A 15892-nucleotide genomic window follows, 5' to 3' on the forward strand; every position below is an offset into this window, starting at 1 on the left:
ACGCAAACAAAAATATATTTTTTCTCCTGGGATACGAGTGGAATAGCAAACCTCACAGTCATCAAAACTCCTTCCCAGTTTGTGTGTGCATGTGTGTGGCTGGTGGGTGGGTACAGCTTAGGTGACTGAGGGGGAAAAATTACAAACATCCTTTCAGAAATATTTCAAAAATTCTTTTGACTTCTTAATTTATGACCTGGCCCCTTGGATGTCCCAAACATCACATATGTGTGATAGTGAATAGGCATTTGCCACTTCGTAACATGCTATAAGAATGTTCTTACCAGACATTTTAACTGGAAGAAGATTATTAAGATTTTCTTCAGCAGTGGTGTGGCAAATGTGCATTGGATTGAAATACAGTACTATGTTTGTTTAGTGAGGCCCTCCTGTTATTCTTGGGAGGAGAGATTTCTGGCACAATAAACCATGAGTAGGCTGCTCCAAGTGTTGGAAAATACATCAAAAAGATAATAAAAGTGGCTAGACTGAGATTTAGAATATGCAGATAGTGTCCTCCTTATTTTCATTATATGTGTTACTGCTTTTTTTTCCTTTGCAAAATCTTTACCTGGATCTTGCTGTGCTTTGCCCCAAGCATTTATCACATTTTCTTGTGACAGAATAACCGAAAGCAGCATTTGTAGTTACTCCTAAATTGCTTATACTTTTAAAGAAGTCTTGAAGTTCTGTGACACACCAACAAAAAACATCAACAAAAAAACTAATTTCTTTTAAGAAATATGAAAAGAGGAAGCTGCACAAAATGGGGCAATTAATCTTGCAATAAAAATAATTGTTTACAGTTAAAATTAATGTAACATGTATTCTTCAGCAGATAATAAATGATGGGTTTTCTCATTAGCATTTGAATTGATTTCCTCTAATTTCTGAGGAACACATGAGCATGTGACTAGATTAAGTTTAATTGGACTACAGCTGGCACTGATCGTGAGTGGATAGAGGTGGGAGGTTTTCTGACTGATTGGTGGTCTTTACCGTTGTCTTCCATTGTCTGTTTTTCTCACCTCATTTATGGAGAGCTGAAACAATAGGATATAAAAGTAAAAGAAAATTCTGTGATTGGTGAGCAATGGAAAACGTAATGAAGGATATTCATGGCAATTGCTTGTTATCAGTGGGTGAACAAGATTCAGGAAAAAAAATTTAAGCTTACAGGAACAACATATTTTACCTAACACATTAAAACTAACATTTATAAATAATTCATTTAATTCAGAGTAAGATCTGTATCTACCAGTGTACAGTTGGACTGATTTGTGCATCTAACTTTCTTCACTCGGTCCTTTGAATTTGACGCATTCAAAGGAATTCATAAATGAAGTTCTCCGGTTCTTTGAAACCAATGAAGGAGGCCTTGTAAATGCTGGCAGAAGTATACGTAAGCTACATTGCCTTAATCAGAGATCAAACCAAGAACAGAAATTCCAGCCTGTATATAGGTAATCTTCCAGTTTACTTAGCTTGGAAAAAATATTTGATCAGGTCATTCCTACTGAGCAGTCTGTGCTCCTTACTGAAGGTTAAAGATAAAGTATGTGAAGATGTCTCTATCTATAAGCAAAAACATATATTAACAGAATTCTGTTTCTAGAAGGAGTGTTCCCTCAAATAGTGGAAAAAGTATAAAGATGAAAATACCTTAAAAGGAGGAGCTTACATTTAACGCATTAAAAGAGAAGATTTCCTCAGGATTATTTCTGGAATGTAAACAATGATTTCTTTTGCACATCTAATTCTGAAATTATGAATAAAAAGGCAGGTCATGTTGCTGGAGAAACGGCAACAGGAATGAAGAGTTTTCTGAATGTGTATTTTGGCCCCACATCTAGCATGAATTGAGACTCATTAAGATGTACTATTTGAAGATGTTCAAGGGACTCCATTAGTCATTTTATTTGATTTCTACAAAAACAAAGTTTGCTTGGGTGTACCTCTAGACATGGGCAAAAGGAAGATTGCTCTGGGACGATTTCCAATAGAGCAAACACCTGGCCCAGTGAAAACGGTCACTTTAAGAGGATATGCAGTCTCATTGAAGAGGATGGGCAATTTAATCCGGACGTGACAAATACCATGATAGAAGGCATTTTACGGTCATGAATCACTACTCTGATGGGCCTGGGTGTTCCGTTTTAATTTTTATGGTGAAAGCAAAGACGTAACATAAAACATTGAGGGGTGGGGATAGAAGCTTGATGAATTTTTTACCGTGACCAATTCAGGAAGGGGCACTGAAACAGCTTTTGCTCCCCCAATCTCTCCTTCTGATGCAGCCAGGTGGAATGGACACGCTTTGGCTTGAACTGTGCAGCTTGGCTCATGGACATTCTGCCTACATAGTGATTACAGAATTAATGTGCTATTCAGTAGCCACTGAATATTGCTTACTGGGAAACCTAGCAGTGAAGGGCAAGGCTTACTTTTTCATCTTGTATGGGGGATTCTAAGAATTTGTCATTGAGAAAGTAAAGCTTTCCCACTTCTGGGACAGGTAGTTCCTTTGTGCTTCAGTGAGACTTCAGTGTGAGTTAAAGTACAAGGTCTGGACTCTGGGGAACTTGTTAGTATTCTGCTCTGTGGATCAAAAGGAGAATTTTACTAGAAATTCTGCAACATAACCATCACGGCTTTATCCTAAAATGATTAACATATTATTTAAAATAGATGGGTGAGGAAAGTGTGGAGCTACTTGACTCCCATCAGCCTTGGCCAGCAGAGCCAGTGGTGATGGATGATGGGAGTTGCATTCTGGAGGGTGGTACTTCTCCATTCCTGTTTTAAGAGATAATTAAAAAGCAGTGTGAACGTTCTGTTGGAAAACGCTATCCAAATGTATTAATTGTGAAAAGGCCCCCTTGCCCTCCCTCTGAGTTGGATGGTCTCTTAGCATCCACACCCACAACATCCGTGTGTTGAGTGAACACTGGCACAGATGTGTGGAAATCTACATCAGCTGCAAATCTGTATGGCTAGGACGATAGATCATGTGGAAACCTAAACATGCAGACGTCACATATCCACACCAACTATATAGATCTGTGTCGGTGGGGGGGGGACAGGGACACTTCTTGATCGAGGTGGGACCTTCAGCCAGGGCCCTCTATCACGTAGAGTCACTTCACATGATCGATCTAGCAACTGGGTTGCTGAAATCAACAGTGTCTCCAGAATCTTCATTGTCAAGGCTGAGAGGCTTCAATCACAGGCTGAATGCCACTGTCTACCACAATTTGTTCCAAACTAAAATTCTGGATGTCTCTCCCCCGCCGCTTCCCTGGCCCCTTTCTACTAATTCTATTCATGAATTAAGCATTATTTAGATCACAGTAATAAAATTAGGTTCATGTGCGGGTGCTGGGAAAAGTGCTGAGAAGCCAAAGTGTATATGTGGTGTCTCTGCCATAGTTCTTTTGACCCTTCACTCTGCATGTGGATTTGTTTCCAGCACAAGCGCTCTCTATTGTGATGCCTATCTGGAAATCTGCACTAAGTTTGAACTAAAATATAAATATAAATATCAAAACATGCTGCATTCCCTCTGAATTTCTGCATTAGCTACTTAGTTGCACCCTCTGGTTAGAGAATGCTAAATTAAAACACACAGTGCATAGTGTAAAGACACCTTAAGATGAACATTTTGTTTCTAAATGCCACCTTCATTTTTAATCATTAATAATGCATGACAGACAAAATCTGTTAGGGACAAATGGGCACCTACTGCATTCACGTCTTGCTTTCTCCCCCACCTCATTGTTGTTATATCTAATCTATATAGCTAATTAACATTAATTTCTAATCAGTTCTCATGGGAAAAGTATAATGGTTTTTTCCTGCCCAAAGTCACATGTCCTTGCTTGATGATGGCAACCTTCAATCACCAGGTTTTAATTAACATGAAGGACTATGTTCTTTTTGTCTGGCATGACATTAACTTACTGTTTCAAAGAACCAAACTTCACTTTTAACTAGAATAAAGATACAATTTTAAATAGACTGGGGCAAAATCCAACTTTTATGCCCAACTGGAGTGGATCCATTGAACGAATGGGGACTTGTTAAGCCAAGGCTTGTGTAGCTCAACAGTGGTTATGGAGTCCACTGTGACTGAGACTAAAAATTGGGTTTAGCTTATTGTATGGTCCTGGATCGTGCCAATATACTTGGCACTGGTTTGGCCTCATCTTGAGTACTGTGCCCAGTTCTGGACACTTTAAGAATGATGCTAACAAACTGGAGCAAGTTCAGAGGAGGGCAACAAGGATGATCAGGAGATTGGAAACTAAGCTTTATGAGGAAAGCCTGAAAGAACTGGGCATGTTTAGTCTTGAGAACAGAAGACTGAGGAGGTAGGGGGAGATATGATAGCATTTTTCAAATAATGGAAAGACTGTCATCCAGAGGCAGGATTTTTGTTCTCGATCATTCCAGAGTGCAGGACATATAATAATGGGTTCAAGTTCAACTCAGATGTTGAGTGCACCAGTTCTAGAGGCATTCAAGAGAAAACTAGACCACCATCTGTCAGATCTGCTTTGATTTGGATTCCTGCAGTGAGCAGGAGGTTGAAATCAGTGGCCTTGTAGGCCCCTTCCAACTACATGATTCTGTGATTTGCATAATGCCTATTCATATTTTGGTGATTGACTACTCATCTTTAAAAGATAGGTTACAGAAAGAACAGAGATGTGTACAGACCAGCACGGGATGAGAGCAGGAGGATAACTGTATTTATTTTTCATATGTTCCTAGTATTCATGGAGGCTGCTTCTAACCTTGCCTAGTGGTGAGGAAATACTCCATTCCTTGATTTGTGTTCTCAAATGCTTGATTGTGTAAAAGACCCTTCAAATGTTTACCACTGTCTGTCAGCATCCAAAATGCATCCCCTTTCATAAAAAAAGATATTACTCCAGCTAGGATAATCTTTCCACAGAGTTAATGTATGGGCAGGTTGATGTGACATATGTCCCCCCCAAGTATCCAGCACTCCAGATGCTTAGGGGTTTAAAGGTAAAGTATTTGAATTGTGCTTGGAAAACACAAGTGCCGACAAAAGCTGCTCCCAGGACTCAGTTCCATTGAACAATACAGCAGCTGTCATTGGAGCTAACTGCATTTTTGAAAAGCAATCTTCAAAAGCAGCCTGGCTATAATACGCTGCAGTTGCACAGAGAACCTGGAGCAGGGATAGCCAAACTCCGTCTGTCTGGTAGAGGCTATTTGAAGGTGGACACTAAACATAGCTGGCAAAAGGTGCTCCATGTCCTGGGGGTCCCTTGCGTCACATGACAGAGTGAACCTCATCTTTTAGGAAAAGTATAAGTGAAATTGGAATGTCTTGCACCCCTGCCTCCCCCATACAGTAGTGTTCTCAGGTCAGTATCCTACAGACGCAAACCTGAAATCAGGAATGTGCTTTTGTGACATCACAGGACAAAATCCCTGTGATGTCACAGAGGCTGGACAGGCAAAGACTTGGCCAGAGTTGTCAGCCAATTGGGGGGGGAGGCAATGAGCACAAAACCCATGCAAATATTATCGTCCATAGCTAGTGAGCCCTGCCACTAGCTGAGAATAGATGGAGGTGAGTGCCCCCAAGCTTCCAACATCCTTCACCTCTAGCCTGAAAACCCAGGGAAACATAGTTGTTCATTGAGATTTTAGGCAATGCCTTGAGACTTGGCCATGCTACTCCCAACAGACACCCATCAGCCATACCTCTACTTTGTAGTGTTGGTTCTCATCCAGTAATGAAATGTTCAGTAGTTGAGGAACTGGGTCTTCGGACAGTCAAGACAACTTTCTGTCATTTCCCACAGCTGGTAAAATCAGAAGAAATTATCAAATACTGTAGCGAAGTCTGTAATCAGTATGAAATGAAAACTGAAGAATGAATTTGTAGGCTTCATGCGGCATTCGGCTTTTTGGGCTGGAGAACCTGAGTTATTTTAGTAAAAACTTCCACAGGATCCCTGTAACTAGGAATGGGCAGATCCATTTCTATCCTACATCACTTGCACAAGTGTTCCCTCATAAAGGTGTTCCATCCTGTTTCTACATTAACATGTAATTCTCCTTTAAAATCTGCATGGAAAACTTCTCATTTACCTGTGTTTTTGGATGCCTTTTGTCTGCAAAACGTAACCATCCCAAAGCGACATTTTAAAAGTCGTATTTCTGTGAGCTGAGGCCTGTGCCAACAACATGTAGAAAAATGCAAAACGGAATGGATGGCTAAGTTGAGACCCTCACATTAGTGGATCAGGCCATTCGTTGCACCACAGATTACAAAAAGTAAATTCACTAGGCAAATACTACCTGTAACACACTGGGTTTATTGCACTATTTCCAACTGGCTGGGCTTCCACACAGCAGGGTTTTCTCTTCTCTGGGCCTTTCAATCTCTCACACATTCTGCATATTAAATCTTTCATCAGCCCTCAAATGCCTTCCCCTTCACTCCCCTCTTGCTTTGCTCTGCAGGAGAGCTGTAATGCATAGGACTTATTTGGTGGTGGTGGGTAGTGGTAGGGTTATCATAAATTGAAATACAAGCACACTTAAAATTCCCTAATAAATAAAGTGCTATGTTGTTTCAAAGCTGCCTTTTCACCTCATTACAGGCTCAGCAGAGTGGAGAGTGATGTCATGGTTGACCTAGCACCACCATGCCCATAAATGTTACAGTATGTTCCCCTCTCTTACTTCCTGGCTAAAGCACTGGGAAGCAGCTTTATATGAAATTCATGTTGTGCTGACAGATTTAAAAGTTGTCACAATCCGGAACAGACAGCAGCTGAAGTTAACAGACTCATCAGACACCCACCACTCTCTTGTACTCTTAAGTGATGACATTCTCAGTTTAAAGAGTTATGTTTCTATCATATATAATTGCTGCTTATCTACAGAATGAGAAGTTGAGCCCCAAAGAACCCTGCTCTAAATTTGATAAAGAGCTTTTAGTGGGATAGTATGTGAAATATTTAATGACTGGCTTGAGGGACTGACTGCACACTATGGCTTTAAAATATAGCACCTCTGTTGCTTTCCTTGTGCGTATATATATATATAGAGAGAGGAGGTAGTCTATTGGCTGAAGGAAGGAGATAATCCCAGATGCTGTGCTTCATGCCATGAAATTGGTCTGTTATTCTTAGCACACTTAAGAATCAGAAAAGTCCAAATGTTGCTAAACTATAAATCTAGAGGGAGGAAGTGAACCAGATTCATCTGGAAGCCCCCCCACCCCGGCTTGACTGGGATTTCCAAGCAATTGGAACAGAATAGATGCTGCCCAATATTCTCCCATGTGATAAATCGTGCCACTGAAAGAATTTACAGACTCAAGAAAGTGCTTCACAAACAACTAGCTCCAAAATACCACGGTGGCCCTCAGAACCCAGACTGAAAGGACTTGTGTATTGAAATAAAACTTAGGTGTGAAAGGGATTTGCCCATATCTGCATGTAACCTTGGTCTGTTTTTTCACACGCCACTAAATATTCCTTTTCACATTTATTTAGTGTCACCCCTGGGATAAAAGCCTAAGCAGGTAGACATAAAATCTTCTCCAATGTATAGGTCTAATGCAAAGCTACACAAATAAATAAGTCTCAATTGTAAATATTGTTGTAGATTTTTTTAAAAAAACAGCAACACAGTGACATTGACTGTCCAGAAGTTATCTTTCATTTTCCCAGAGGATTCTTACTAAACAACTGGTTTCTGCTCTTGGAAATGATGTTTTGGTATCACCAGTCAAAAGAAGGATGCTTTGAAATACCAGCTCTCCTAACAGTTCTCACACTGAGGCAGACTCTGTCAGGAAAATGCAAGGAGAGGCACTGGCAGAGAAGTGCGGTTTCAAGTTTGGGTTCTTTTGCTTAGGTTTTAGTATATGTTGATTTTTCTGATAAATGAGCCTGACTTCAAAAGTTCAACTCAACCTCAAAGGGGATTAGGTATTGCCAGTGCTTCCATTTTAGGTTCTAATTCGTGCACCTGTTGACTGGATGGGAGCTCCCTTTCTGAACAGGAAGTTAGGACACAAAGCCTTCCTGCTAGGCCTTTCTCCTAGGTGAGTGTGATTGGGTTTGGAGTAAATTAAGGACAGCTCTTGTTTTTGGGCAGGAAATAACCAAGAGGGCTCATCTTGAACTTTAATGGATTTATTAAACTTAACATCCAGAGAATCAACAACAACCTCTATGGGTTCAAAACAGCTTAACTCAGGAAGTTGACCATAAGAATTAGGTAACACATTAAAGAATGAATTGTCCTGTTTCACTGTGGAGCCGGACCAAAACACTCTCTGTCCGTTGGCTTCCGTAACGGTGGCTAGTTCATTAACTAGCCATGTGAAAAATATGTCATTGCAGGCGGATGGTTAAATTTAATGAATATGGTTGCAAAAACCTAGAATCATCCCATTTACTTGGGAGTAAATCCAGTCCTGGATTAGCCATTAAGCAAAACAAGCATGTGCTGAGGGCATCAAGAAGGGAAGGGGGCACCACAGAGGTTTCTTTTTCCAATGCCAGATTTACCGTGGACCCTGGTGCAAAGGGTGCACCCTCCTTAACAAGCCACATCCACCCATCCAGATCCCTCGGCTCCCTCCCTCAAGAGCCCAAAGAAAGCCATCTCCCTCCCTAAAGTGACTGAGTGTGAACCAGTGAAAACTAAAAAGGCTAAAGACTCACCTAGCGAGAAAACTCATGTTTTGAGTGAAAGGATCGATCATCATCATTGCGTGTTTTCTGTTTTGGTTGGTTGCTTGTTTTTTTACTTCTGCATTTGAGGAGGTTGGGTGAGGATAAAGATAAAAAGAGCTGATGGTCTTTTAGACCCATGGCCTCTGCACTGTATGTATGCAAACTAAAGAAATAACAGCCATTGTAAAAACCGGTCCAAAGGGGGTTTCAAGCTCTTGTTTGAGCTTTTCAGTTTACAGATTCTGACAAAATCTGTTTACATTAATCAAAGTGCGCAAGTGTAAGATTTGGTTAGAAACCAGTAATTTGATTGTATGTATGATTTTGCCTGTGATATATTGCACTTTTTTTGTCACGTGCTATACAATTCAGTTACAATATTTTCTTACCTATAACGTGCACAGATCCTGAAGCTGAGGCTCCAATACTTTGGCCATTTCATGAGAAGAGAAGACTCCCTGGAAAAGACCCTGATGTTGGGAAAGTGTGAGGGCAAGAGGAGAAGGGGACGACAGAGGACGAGATGGATGGACAGTGTCATCGAAGCTAACAACATGAACTTGACCCAACTCCAGGAGGCAGTGGAAGACAGGAGGGCCTGGCGTGCTCTGGTCCATGGGGTCACGAAGAGTCAGACATGACTTAACGACTAAACAACAACAAAAATAATGTGCACATTATATGTTTTTCCCCTAGTTGTGGGACCTTCCATGTTTTATATTTGCAGGGGGCACCACAGTAGTTAGTAACTACTTACCTTAATCAATTCAGTGTTTAAGGCCTCTAAAGATCTTAATCTGATACTGAATAACTCAGTTAGAACTCAGTGGCTGAAATCCAATAATAAGTCACACCTGGAATAGGCCCACTGAATCAATGAGCATATTATGGTGAGTCAACTGTTCTGCAAGTCCATTGATTCAATGGGCCTACTTTAGTGGTTACTTCCTACTGAGTTTCAGCCAATGAAATGCACCTTGGAATAGACAAGTTGTGGATTTTGACTGGGGGGGGGGTTGGAAAAAAGGGAATGGAAAAGGGACAATGTTCACAATGTTACAAGAACTCCATCCCTAATCTCTAATATACTTTGTTGAACACGAGAAGAGCAAATGAGTAGAGGATCACTAATGTGGGAAGGTGAAAGGTCTTTGCACAAGTGGCCCCGAGTGAGGGCTCTAAGGAGGAATCCATATTGGGAGTCCCACAGGCATCTGTAATGGTGAGTGTAAAGCACTCTGTCAGAGGGACGTTTTAATGGACAAGTGTAAATCTGTGAAACATATTCAGGTTTGCTGAGCACATGAAAAGTGTTTTTCATGTCTTGAGTTTGGGCTTTTCTTATGAGAAAACATTCTTGGGGAGAAGCTAAGACAGAGATTTCTTTATACACACATGTACACACATGCACAGTATATGCACACACGTGCACTTGCCTGCCTGTTTCACTAGTTTTAAGTACATGCGTGCATAAGGCACATTGTTCGTTTCTTTTCCTGCAAAGCATGTAGAATGTCTGCCTCTTCATCTTTTGTAAAAATCAGAGATTGCCTATTCAGGCACATGATTTGTTCAGTAGGTGGAGAGTGCTTTACACCTCATCATTACCTACACCCCTGCATTCTCCCACACTGATTCCTCCTCAGAGTCCTCACCCAGGACCACCTGTATGCAAAGACCTCCATTACAATCTTTCTTTACACATTTGCCCTTTTCATGATCGGTGCCTACTCAGTGTGTAGTCTATCATAAGTCAATTCCTTTTGCCCTGTCCATCTCATCTGTTTTCAGATGCACTGCTTCTGAAAATGGAAGTTCCACATAGCTGTCTAAATATGAGGTAACAGATGGCTGCTTCTCCAAGTAGGGGTGAAAGTGTCCCATTTTCATAGCCCATGTTTTTCCCCACCTGAGTCTCTTCAAGTGATTTGTTTGATTTTGTGATTTATCAATGAAGGCTTACTTTGCAAGTCTGATATCTGGGGCTCCTATCTCTGAAAAAAACAACAACCCTTGTTGTGGGAAGCAAAACAGTTTAATTGCTGGGGATGTGTGTTCTCCTTAACACATTGTTCTGTTGCTTTTCCACACTTTTCACTTCCATTCCAGCCATGCTGTCATATGGCCTTAGGCTGGATCATGGGGTGCTTTTACTGTATTTCTTATGGAAAGATCTTCCTTGTGAGGGCATCGGATGGCTCTGCCCCCAGCCAAGAAAGCATGCGCACAAACATATTGACACCCCAAACCCAGCCACACGTTGGCAACCTTTCTGTTGCTCAGTGTCCGCTTTAGCCTCCCTGCCCCTCAAGTAACCGGTCTTAGAATCTGGCCCTTCGGAAAGAGGTATCACAACATTGTATTTCCCTGACATATCCAATTAACGTGTGTAAATAAGGCTTGGTGTCTGAAGGTAGGGCAGGGCACCGTGTGTCCTCTGTCACTGCTGTCAGATGAAGGGGACATCTTTTTAATCCTCCCTTCCGTCCAGCTTCCCCAGATCCATATTAATTTATCTTTGTCTCTGGCAAGGCCTCCCTCAGATAATTGTCTCTCATTTGTACGGTGACCTTTGGTAGCTCGCTGGTTATCTTGTAAGGAGCGGAAGAGAAACTCCTCACAACGAGAGAAGCTGCTTCTCCCTTCCTCCTTCTGCTCTGCAAACGCAGGAGCCTGGTTATTTCAGAAAGCATGAGGGATTCCCTACATTTCCTGGCAAAAAGTTATGTTGAGTTCCCTGCAGGAGGCAAGCAATGGTGATGCCTAAAAGACCTCTATTAAAAAGTTACAGAATTCTGCTTGTTGGAAGATTAGATCAGGCAACCCTGTGCATTGTTGCTAAGTGGGTTTCCCCCCCCAACTGCCCCACATCACCGTCTTGCTTTCTTTTCATAGTGGAATCTAGCTTCTTCTTTGACATTGGCGTGGTTGGCTGGATTTTTCTTTTCCATTATTGATTTAAAGCTGTGCATATATTACACTACCAGCGTGCTGCTCAGTTCCATTATGTTTATGGCCCGCAGAGAGTAGTACAGTATTATTGTTCCAGAATTAAGATATTTTTAAAGGAAAGCATGGCTGACGTTGTAAAACGGAGGGAATTAGAGCCTCCATGGTCTGTTTGCTGGGCTAGGAGCATGGATTAATAACGTGTTAAAAAAAATCAAACCATGAGGGATGAACTATTGACCCAACTAGCAGGTCCTCATCAAGAGAGAGCCTAACTGAGTAGACCATTATTAATCACTGCTTCCCCTGTGTACTTTGATTTCTCTCTCTTTCTCCCTGCTTATTGTTAATAAGGAGAAGTGCTTTACTGACCATGGTTTGTGGAAACATAGTTGAGAAGGCTTTTCACAGGTCCAATTATTTTGTTCAAGCAGCAACAAAATAAAGAAGAAAGGAATAAATTCTTTTATAGACCTGTTCCCAAAACCTTGGGTAGGTTTATATAACAGCAAAGGTTGTTTATTGGGAGAAAGGGCACAATACAGGGCATTAACTGAGTAGCTGCAGGATGTGGAGTCTATGATGCAGATGTTTGCTGCTCTCAGGCATTACTGCAGTATACACACCACTGTACTCTGTGGTCCAATCTAGGCCAGGTCATACCAGGTGGCGTGAGGACCCTCTGGAAAGCACTGTCTCCAGTTAGCTAAATCGTAGCCTTGAGATAAGATGTAAAGCATTATATCCTCCTTTTTAATGCTGGCCTTTTAAAAGGGGGGGGGGGAAGCTTCTCTATTATTTTCCAGTGGCTAACTTCACAAGGCACACAAAAGCAGGTGAAAGTGCTCAACACTTTTTTAAAAAGCAGAGTTGCTGGGGGGAGGGTTAAAAGTGTAGAATAAGAAGAGGAGAAGACAATAGAGACAATGATCTGTCCACCATTCCCATTTTTCATTTTTCATTTATTATTTATTCATTTAAAATATTTTTATCCCACCGCTTCCCTTAAAAAGAAACCCAAAGCGGGTGGGCTGCTTTCCTGTATTTCCTATGAGACTAACCCCCCCCCCTCAACACACCTATTTCCTTGTAAGGTGCACTTTGTTTCTGAGGATCCTTTATTGGGAGAGGGGCTTTTGGAGCTCTCAGGAGGCCCTCATCTGGGATTTGTCATGGTAAAATATGTGTGTCAGAGCTGATTTCATAACCTCTTGTGAAACTGAGAATGGATTGGACAGATTACTTGACAGCATGGAGCCATAGATGTTGGAGGTAACAGCCTTGTTTGTGATAGTGGCACCTCAGGTATAGAATTGTCTCCCGAGAAAGATTTACTTTTCAGGAGTCTTCCAGATACCAGCTCACGTCCTTCTTATTATCTTGGGTGTTTAACAAGAACTAGATGTAACTGCACCATTACATTTGCACCTTAAAAACTAATGCCCAGAATCTTACTGGTATTTGTTTAAGTTTTGTGTAACCTGCTGCCGCTAATTGATGAGGTGCCAGTGTGGATCTCACTTGCACAGTAGAGTGTGTCAGCAGCCACACAATGGCGATGCATCTGGGAACTCATCAACTGCAATGAGATGCAACAAGTTACACAAACATTATATGAACACCAGCAGGATTCTGGCCAACACGTTTTGTTCAGCACAAGCTTTCCTTTGGAATGCAAGGTTGCATCTCAAGTAAAGGACTACAGTATTCGAAACCAATAAAACTTGCTAGTCCTTAAGGCTCTGCCAGACCTTGTTGTTTTTGAAACAAACTGCAGGCTGTCTAGCCTTCCGGATTCAAATATTTATACAGTATTGCTTTTATTTGTATTTTAAATAGACTTTTATCTATATTTTTATTTGTTGTATGTGAGATTTTTTTAATTGATTTTTTTGTAGATTTTTATACTGTTTTGAGTGGAATTTTGTTTGCTATCCTGAAGGCTGTCTATAGTCAAAAGGCAAGATATATAATTTAAAACACTAACTTCAATCAAAATCTTTATTTTCTTTATTCTTAAGAAAACACAGATCTTTTGACAGCAGATATCTATGTACTAAATTTCAGAATATTCAGACTTTATTATTATTTTTATTGTGTGCTGTCAAGTCAATTCTGACTTATGGTGACTCTTTTAATGGTTTTCTAGGTAGAGAAAACTCAGAAGTGGTTTCCCATTCCTTTCTTCTGGTGGCGTCCTGGGATTGTACAGCTTGCCCAAGGCCACCCAGGCTGACTCTTTTCTTAGGCAATACTTTTGAGTTAGTTCTTACTAAATATTTTTAAAATCTGCCTTAAAACTAGGTGTATATCATATATGAATGTTGTCCTGATATACCTGGATCATTACCTTTCTGTATTGTAGTGGCCCTATTGGATTTATGAGGAGTACATGGGAACGGAAATACTTATTTGGGACACCATGATCCTAAACTTGTTACTTGGATGTAATCTTCACTGACTTTGGTATTGCATTTCGGATTTGTGTGCTTAACCAAGAATCAGAAGGCTATTCCAAAATGATGTGGAGGACAGACCCTGGACTAAGACAGAAGCCAGCTCTGGTGTTCGAATAAGCAGGTTCGGTTGACTGTTGCTGCCTTTTGTGGTATTCCTCAGAGACCATAACTATTACAGGTGCTTTAGAAAAGCTGTTCTGGGTTTGCTGGGACAATCCATTTTTAAAAAATAATAAAAAAATCTAACGCCACATGTAATGGGAAGCAAAGTGAGTTGTGCATGTGATGTGAATGCAGTTCTATACAAACACTTCACTTTGTTACAAAATGTTGGCCAAGATTTGCAAACCCTCTTAAGTTGTTCCTGGAGCCCAAGCCAGTTGTGGGCTTGCGTCTCTGGAACAATACCTCCCCCTATAATGGCAGACTGCTTCTGAAATTGGCATGGTGCTCTTAATATTCAACGGAAAAAAGGTCATAGGTGTGCATCCGCTGTAAGTTGTGACTAAGAAGCACACTGGATTCCAGCCCTTGAAAACGGAATACTTCCAACTGTTTCAATTAAGCGATGTTGTTAAAGTGTTTTAATGTATGACTTCACCCTTCATTTTATAGCATTCCTGGAAAACTGTTACAAATACAATAAATGCTCATTTAATCTTGAACACTCTACCAGTTGTCATTTGTGAGACAGTGCAATAAAATGATCACAAGCACTAAATGGCCTATTTTATATAGAATACAATATTCTTTGCTATAGCTGTGAGGTATGCTTTAAGTTAGGACTTACCTCAGGATTTAAAGTTAAGACATTTAAAAGGATCCGTGCGTATTCCATTTGACACGTGACTTCCAGTAGAAGTTAATCAATTTCTAAGTATTCTACTCCTTCCAATTTTGTAACGAATTTTATAGGAGAGGGGAACGGATTCTGTGATACTGCTTGCTTTAACTGTTATAATGTTAGAAACCTGATGCTTATTATTGGCTAATATGAATATTCCTATCAGAACTGTTTCCCTGGGGTTCCACAGAGATGCACTTGCTCATGCACAAACTTCGTATTGTTGTGAGTGACAGTTACCGTTTGGCGCATGATATTTACATCCTTTCATCAAATTGTCTCCCTATTGCACAATTTCTAAAGCTCCCCCTGCAATATATATGATTATGGTAATTTGAAAACAAAACATAGAGTGGAAGAAAAAAGAATGATAAATGTATGTCATCTTAATCTTTATGGTTCTAGTAAATTTCATACCCTAGAGTAGACTGAATTCACTTTTGAGTTGCTGGTGCATTTTGGAAATGAGTCAATCAACAGGCTTTTCCTTACCCATTACTGTTTCCTCTGAAAATCGTAGAGATCTGTTTTTATTCCTTTACTGAAGTATTTCTAAATAATATGGCTGCCTTTACCTCACACTGAAATCGTTATTTCTGTTCTGTTTATAACAGTTGCAAAAATAAAAAATCACCCTGTAACACCAAAATCATGTACGTTTGTAGCTGAGTATTTCATTTTTAACCCCTTAAATGGTGGGGCACTAAATTAAAAAAAATATTTCCACAGCAGGCGAATGTTAGAAACTGGGATCAGTGGGGAGGCAAGATTGGTGGTGGTGGGGAGGACATACTCTTTAAAATGTCACTCACAGCCTTGGTCTACAACTGATTTCATTCAAAGAATTTGGATTTATTATGATTTAATCACAGCAAAGTCCATGGCATCAAGTTAGTTTGGAT

At 40.5% G+C, this 15892-nt stretch overlaps 1 long non-coding RNA gene across 1 annotated transcript in view; it reads left to right on the top strand.

The window, feature by feature from the left end:
- Positions 1-15639, top strand: part of LOC144589419 (uncharacterized) — a 36483-nt gene extending 20844 nt beyond the window's left edge. Inside the window, exon 2 of the long non-coding RNA XR_013545511.1 lies at positions 9143-15639. This is a non-coding gene — a long non-coding RNA (uncharacterized LOC144589419). The remainder of the gene's footprint in view (positions 1-9142) is intronic.
- Positions 15640-15892: the final 253 nt, after the last annotated feature.

This window comes from Pogona vitticeps, chromosome 1 (genome assembly GCF_051106095.1).
Source record: "Pogona vitticeps strain Pit_001003342236 chromosome 1, PviZW2.1, whole genome shotgun sequence".
Lineage (NCBI taxonomy): Eukaryota > Metazoa > Chordata > Lepidosauria > Squamata > Agamidae > Pogona > Pogona vitticeps.